Source organism: Diabrotica virgifera, chromosome 6, assembly GCF_917563875.1.
Source record: "Diabrotica virgifera virgifera chromosome 6, PGI_DIABVI_V3a".
In the NCBI taxonomy this organism is placed as follows: Eukaryota; Metazoa; Arthropoda; class Insecta; order Coleoptera; family Chrysomelidae; genus Diabrotica; species Diabrotica virgifera.
In genome coordinates, this window is record NC_065448.1 from 5,842,390 (window position 1) to 5,851,123 (window position 8,734).

The following is an 8,734-nucleotide window of genomic DNA, read 5'->3' on the forward strand; positions in this document are numbered from 1 at the left end:
ATTAGTAGACAAACACTTATGATATCTGAATATCAACTCAAGATTACATTCTTTACTATTTTAGTTTGGAATAAGCTTATTTGACGTTTTGATTTACACTATGAAAAGGAATTTTTCTTTTATTCCGCGGCGATGAGCTGGACTAATACCCAAGTAGATGGAGGCCAATAAACTTACGAATAAGATGGAGAATATCCTGAAATCGAGTAAGTTCTGGATCGTCAGAAAATGTATACAGGGTGAGTCATGGGGAACTGTACATACTCCTACCTCGTATGGAGGCCCCTATGGGGAACAACAAATGACCATTAAAAAGTGTCTGTTCCCATTGTTTAATAATATACAGGGCGAGTTGTTAATTTTTAAAGAAACTTTTATTCGTCATAATTTTTGAACGGTAACATCGATGTGTCTCTCATTGTGGTAAATTGTTACACTATTACCACCCAATCAACTGATTAATTCAAACACGAAAAAAATCAGGTCCGGCTTTAAAAAATTAGTTCGTTTTGGTCTTAGAAAAAATTTCACCCTGTATGCGGTTTTTGAAAACTCTAATAATAACTTTACAAATTAGACAAATAGGCAATTAATGTGGCATATTTAATTTTTCCCCGCAAGATTACTTAATTTTTTATAAAAAAATCAAATTTGACTATGAATTTAAAAGTTTGGTGAAGTGAACCATAGATTTAAAACAAATTTGCACAATCTATTTTTGTTGGACAAAAACAAATATTTAATTTATACATATGTATTAATACTTCCACAGCTTGTGCTATACGTTGTAAATAATAAAACCTTTTAGCTAATTTCCATAATTTCAAAAGGAAGAGGTTGTTTTAAATAATACTAAAACATCGCCCTGTATAGATTTGTTTAGTGATTCATAGGTAGTGTCGTTTTATTGAATTCTGAGTTTTATTTCAAAAGACAAAAAACAGTAAATTTATTTTTTAAATTAACAAAAAGGAAATACATATTATGTAGAACATTGAACATAAACGAATTTATTTGCATGTTTAAGTAAATTTAACAATATGTATGTATGTGTGTACAACAATTGTATACAGTATACATAGATACATAAAAGAACTTAAGAAACAAATAAAACAATAAAACAATTTTTTTTTGAGATTTATAGCAGGTTTTCGAAATGAAATCCATCTTTGTCGGACCATCAATTGTCTAATAGACCTCCTGAGAGGGATGATTTTTAATAATGCTACAAGAATCCATAACTTTATCAATCACTTAGTTCTTGTCGCATATTAATATTTTCTTGATAAACCATTTCTTTTGGTAGACCCCATAGTGAATAGTCGACAGTGTTAAAATCAGGTGATCTAGGTTGTCATGCATGAGGCACTCCGCGTCTAATACAACTATTTCCATAAGTTACATGAAGATGTTGAAGAACAGCAACTGAGAAATGTGGTGATGCCCCATCGTGCATAAAGTACATACCTCGGGCGGCTACGTTGGCAAGTAGATTCGGCAAACTATTTTGTAAAATATGCTAATGCAAAAAAGTACAAACAGTGTAAGAAAACACAAGTAAATAATAACGATGGCGAACGAAAAGTCAAATTCTGTACGCAAACAACGACAATGTCAAATTAACATTTTTATACACATACATAGTATTAATACATGGTGAGAAGGTAGTAATGCAAAAAACGACGGGACAATATTTCTTTTTGTTTTTGTTTCATCTAGGTTTAAGCGTTTAAGTCCTTGTTTATCTCCTTTTTGACAAACAATTATAAATATAGGATGGTGTTTTAGTATTATTCAAAACAACCTGTTCCTTTTAAAATTCTGGAAATTGGCTTAAGGTGATACAGTAGCGATCAACAGGTAGCCAAAGCGCGTTCCAAGATTGCGGCTGTAATTTTGAATATTTTTTCGAGATATTTGGCACACGTATTCGTAATATAATAGAGAATGGCGGTACAGAGCCCAATTTGAAAAATATATTAATATGTGGAAATTACTCTGTAATTAAATACAATATTTAAAAAACGAGCCTGTACCGCCATTAAGAAGAACAAAAAAATACACTTTCTTCAAATAAACTATTTTATCCGATGCCTAGATTTTGCGTCATTTTGGAACTACTAATGAAATAAAAAAATTTAGTAGTTCCAAAATGACACAAAATCTAGGCATCGGATAAAAACTTTATTTGAAGAAAGTGTATTTTTTTGTTCTTCTTAATGGCGGTACAGGCTCGTTTTTTTAATATTGTATTTAATTACAGAGTAATTTCCACATATTAATATATTTTTCAAATTGGGCTCTGTACCGCCATTCTTTATTATATTACGAATACGTGTGCCAAATATCTCGAAAAAATATTCAAAATTACAGCCGCAATGTTGGAACACGTTTTCGCTACCTGTTGATCGCTACTGTTTCCTCTTAAAAGGTTGTATTATTTAAAACTTATAGCACGAGCAGTGGTAGTATTCTTACTTATAAATTAAATATTTGTTAAAAAAATTTATTTTTGTAATAAAAGTTAATTTTTTTAAATCTATGGTTTACTTCACCAAACTTTTAATTCATAATCAAATTTGATTTTTTTATAAAAAATTAAGTAATCATGTGGGGAAAAAATAAATATGCAATTTTAATTACTTATTTGTCTAATTTGTAAAATTCCTATTAAAGTTTTTAAAAACCGTATACAGGGTGAATTTTTTTTTCTAAAACCAAAACGAACTAATTTTTTAAAGCAGGACCTGATGTTTCTCTAGTTTAAATAAATCAGTTGATTGGGTGGTAATAGTGTAACGATTGACCAAAATAAGAGAGACATCGACCTTACTGTTCAAAAATTATGACGAATACAAATTTCTGTAAAAATTAATAACTCGCCCTGTATATTATTAAACAATGGCAGCAGACACTTTTTAATGGTCGTTTGTTATTCCCCAAAGAGACTTGCATACGAGGTAAGAGTATGTACAGTAGGGTGGGTCGAAAAAAATCGATATTTTTTTTTCGGATCGTAATACCGCGGAAAAGTTGCTAAATGGTATGACTAAAAAGGGGAAAAAATATTAAAATTATCGGATGTTATCTTCCGTTCGCGCATAAGCTCTAAAGTTTTGAAAAAAATAATTTTTTTTTGAAAATTTGTAATAATTTTTTTTTACGATATTTAATATGTAATAGTGAAAAATTTCATCTACGACACACTAATAAAGTAATATAAAAATACCGGTATTGCACTTCAACATCTTCCGTTCGCGCATGGACATCCAAATATAGCCAAAATACAAGAAAATCGGATTTTTGTCCTATTTTCTTTTCATGTATAGTTACAGATATCAATAATGTAATACCTAATATCTGATTATACATGTTCTGATAGTTAAAGAAAAAAATTCAGACGTAATTAGGCTTGGTTTTTCGATCGCGCACAGCGATACAAAACTTACTGTCAGCGCCACTAGCGGGTCAACGACCCACGCCGCGTCACGTGACACCCCCTCTCCGCTGCAGGCAGCCATTACACTGGTCCGCCGCGCAATTTTGTGTGCCAGTCTGCTGTTGTCTCTTGAGTGCGGTGGATGTGTTGCGTAGTGTGTGTTCCAAATTTCATATTTTGGTGTAGTTTTTTGAACAATTGTGCAATGAATGATGGCATTATCAAAGACAGTGATCACTAGACAAGAATTCCAGTGTCCGTTTTTCGGTACACCAAGAGACTTGCCGCCTAACAAGCTCCCTATAGGAGAGGACGTTCTTCGATGTATATCGAATGAGAGGTATAATTTAGCAGTTAAAGTAAACAACAAAAGAGTTAGTTTTGGACAAGTAGCCAATACAGTAGCTGGCAAAATAGTGTGTTTGTACAATAGAGCATCAATTCCCACCGTAAGTGATAAGAGAGTAGTACAACTGTTGACTGCACTGCATGACAAGTATTATAGTTTAAGAAAATCTCATACTCGAGACAAAAACAAGGAAGTCTTTAAGAGAAACCTTGATGATTTTAAGAAAAAATGCTGTTTGCTTTTTGACATTGCGGCATGCAAATGCCCCATTGCCCTTGAATGTACCTGTCATAAAACATCGGATCAATGCCAGTGTATCTGCTCAATAACTTGTACTTGTGAAAAGCTTAAAAAAATACCTTTACTTGAGCTGAAATTTATCTATTCACTACGCACTCACGGCATTGGCAAAATTGGAGGTGTGGACTTAAATGAAACAAAGAAACGTGCCAAATCTTTACAGAGGAAATCTCGTTCCAGCTGTCCAAAACCAAAAGTAGATGTCCAAGTTTCCGAAACTGAACAACGTGATGAATCCTTGACCTCCAGTGACGATTGCAGTGACAGTGACCAAGAATTCATACCTGAATCTCCAAAAAAGAAATCCGGTTGGCAAATGAGGATTAACCTTAAATCTACTGCATTAACTAGTGATCGTTACGGTGTTTCCGATCGTGCTACAGCAGCAATAGCCTCAAGTGTTTTGCAGGACGTTGGCGTGGTAACTAATAGCGACAATTCACAAGTAGTTGACAAGTGTAAAATAAGAAGAGAAAAACACAATGTTAGGGCTGATTTGTCCAGTTCTATAACAGAAAATAAGCTAATTGGGCTATATTTTGATGGCCGTAAAGACGACACTATTGTGGTACAAGAGGCACATTCAAAACGATTTAAAAGAGTGGTAAAGGAGGAACATTACGTGCTTATACAAGAACCTGGTAATATATTTCTGGGTCACGTGACCCCGAATTCAGGAAGTTCAGAGGATATTGCGACCTCTATTATATCCTATTTGACAAGCAATGACATTTCTTTGGACGAATTAGTCGTTATTGGCTGTGATGGCACCAATGTTAACACCGGATTGAAAAACGGTATAATACGCCGTATTGAAACACACTTAGGTAAGCCTCTGCAATGGGCAGTTTGTCTTCTTCATTTTAATGAACTACCCTTCCGCCATTTATTTCAGTATTTAGATGGTAAGTCGACCGGGCCAAATTCTTTGAAAGGACCGATTGGTGGGAAATTGATCAAATGTGAAACACTTCCAGTAGTGCAGTTTGAAAGTATTGATTGCCAAATCCCTGAGATAGACAAAAAAACTCTTAGTAAGGATCAGAAGTATTTGCTGGAAATATCAGAAGCGATTAAATCAGGTGAATGCCCAAAAGATTTATCAATCAGGGATCCAGGACCTTTGTCTCACTCAAGGTGGCTAACAACAGCGAACCGTGCTTTAAGACTCTACATTAGTCAAGAAAATCCAACTGCTGAGTTCCAGGAAATAGTAATATTCATTCTGAAGTCATATATGCCGATGTGGTTTTGTATTAAGAAGACCAAACTTTTTACTGATGGCCCTAAGCTCGTGCACCAATGTATTGAAACCTCAAGATATCTTAAAGATGAACTCAAAGCTGTAATTGACCCAGTTATAGAGAGAAATGGGTTCTTTGCGCATCCAGAACATGTTATGATTACTATGACTCAAGATCCCAGAAAACATATAAGAGAACTGGGCCTCCGCCGCATCATTAAGGCAAGAGAAAGAGACCAAAAGAGGAAAACAATTCGAACGTACGTGGCACCTAAGCTAAACTTTTCCGCAACAGACTACACGGAATTAAATTATTGGACAAACTGTGAATTTTCTTCGCCGCCTCTATTGAAAGATGTCACTGATGATGAACTGAAAACCTACATCAAAACAGAAGAAGTACCGAAGTGGGAAATCCTATCACAGAAGATGCCAGTCCATACTCAAGCAGTGGAGAGAAGCGTCAAGTTGGTGAGCGAGGCTTCTGCTAAGGTTTGCGGATCTGCAGCTCGAGACGGGTACATAAGAACGACACTTAAGTCAAGGTCCACGATGCCAGCCTTTGATAACAAAAGACAGTTCAAACTACCAGACATGTAATCTATTCGTAAGTGAAATATGTACTTTGTATTTATTGGATAATACATCAATAATATGTTGAAGCTTGTATATATTTATTTTTCCTAAGTCCACATTTTTGAGGTTTTCAACACTTTTTTGCTATTTTTACAGCCCATGCGCGAACGGAAGATGTTAAAACTCATTACCAGTATTTTTATATTAATTCATTAGTGTGTCGTAGATGACATTTTTCCCTATTACATATTAAATATCGTAATAAAAAAAATTATTAAAAATTTCCAAAAAACTTTAATTTTTTCAAAATTTAATCAAACTTTAGAGCTCATGCGCGAACGGAAGATAACATCCGATAATTTTAATATTTTTTCCCCTATTTAGTCATACCATTTAGCAACTTTTCCGCGGTATTACGATCCGAAAAAAAAATATCGATTTTTTTCGACCCACCCTAATGTACAGGGTGTCCCAAATTGGTATGTTTTGCAGTGTATACCGAAAACTAGAGGAGATAGAAAAAAAGTAGTTAGGATGTCATGACTTCTTTTTTCGTTAAAGTAACGATTGCCCAATCAAATCATCAATAGCTCCTTACATTATCGAGATACTGGGCGATTATTAAAAAATGTCGAAAACGACAGGGTTACAGATCTTCTTTATTAAGAAAAATTTTAAAAAACTTTATAGGAACTTTTGATAGATATATTATGGACGGATTCAGTGGCGTACAAAAAACTTTTTTAGGGGATCTCGCTAAGGAAATATAAACCATACTTATGTTTTTTTAAATGGGACCCTCTGTATATTTTGACAGTTTTTGTTTACCTTTTTAATTCTCTTTCATCTGATATGACATATCATATATCTATGTTCAGTTGTTGGAGCTACCGTGCAAATAAGTTGTTTATAGTTAACGTCAGGTTAAAGGCACTTAAAAATAAAACACTCGGTAACGTATTTTAACATTTTAATACTAGGGTACCAATTCTTGACATTTTTATTTAGCAAAAATAAAATCAATCAACTTAAAAAAATAGGAATAACGAATTTACCAACAACAAAAAACTACTTAACTACAAGAATTAATTTTAGAAAAATAATAACATTAACATAATAGTCCTGTCGCCAGGGGGGGTACAACGGCCTCGTTAATTCAGATGGACTTACTCAAGTTTTTTTTATGTATTTTGACCCGAAGAACACGAATTTTTTGGGTAAAAGTTGATCCGGATGTCGATAAGATTGTTATAGACCAAGAACTTGAGGAATCAAATAACAGCGATTTTTGGCAAAACAAAACAATATTTTGTATTTTTTGGGCCATTTTAAGTAAAAAATATTTCTACAAGTTTTTTCGTAGGATGCACAGTTTTCGAGATAAACGCGGTTGAACTTTAAAAAAATCGAAAAATTGCAATTTTTGAACCCGAATAACTTTTGATTAAAAAATAAAATAGCAAGTCTGCTTACCGCATTTGAAAGTTTAAGTCAAATTATATCGGTTTTGATTATTTGCATTGGTAAAAATTTATTTTTTTATTGTTTAACAAAGCTATAAACACGTAGGGTTTCCCGTGCTTTTACATGCGTTTTAACGCATGTAACATAGAAATAGTCTTGATTGCACTAGTACCTATTCTACCTACTCGTTCGATTTTAAATGAGAAATCATAGAAACATCACTCACGCACTAGTTGTTTGTAGCTTTGTTTAACAATAACACAATAAATTTTTAGCAATGCAAATAATCAAAACCGACATAATTTGACTTGAACTTTCAAAGGCGCTAAGCAGAATTGCTATTTTATTTTTTAATCAAAAGTTATTCGGGTTTAAAAATTGCAGTTTTTCGATTTTTTGAAAGTTCAACCGCGTTTATCTCGAAAACTGTGCATCCTACTAAAAAACTTGTAGAAATATTTTTTGCTTAAAATGACCCAAAAAATACAAAATATTGTTTTGTTTTGCCAAAAATCGCTGTTATTTGATTCCTCAAGTTCTTGGTCTATAACAATCTTATCGACATCCGGATCAACTGTTACCCAAAAAATTCGTGTTCTACGGGTCAAAATACATAAAAAAAACTTGGGTAAGTCCATCTGAATTAACGAGGCCGTTGTACCCCCCCTGGCGACAGGACTATAAACCAACAAACAACAATAATAAACAACGTAACAACTATAATTAATTTTACAAAAATACGAAAATCATAATAAATTTTCAAAATACTCCCCGTTTTGTTGTAATAATAATTGACACCTTTTTCTTACAGATCTTACACAATTGAGTATATGCAGTGCATATTATGCACTGGTTTTATTTTTCTAAATGCTTGATGAATGCTTTGCAATAATTCTTCCTTTGTATTAAATTCAGTTTTATAAATGTTGTTTTTTAAAATCCTCAAATAAAAAAATCAGGAGGATATAGTTTTGGTGAACGAGGGGGCCACCTAACAGGACCATAAGTTCCAATCCACCGATTATGAAATTTTTCATTTAAATAATTTCCAACGAATTCTGCATTATGGGCAGGTTCTCCATCTTGTCGCCAAAATGTAATCCGATCAGCCAAATATTACTCATCAGAAATGTTATTTAAATTAGTTTCTAAGATGTTAGTTTATCGTCAAATACGTGATAAACTAATTTATTATGCTTGACAAAACAACTAACGTTAAAACCGAATCTGCCTTGCCTCCTGGTCCCTTGAACTAAGTGGGAATTTGAGTCATTCCAATATTGTTCATTGTGTCGGTTAAATATTCCTGCACTGGATATGCGAGCTTTATCGCTAAATATTACCTTTGAATAAAAATTTGGAT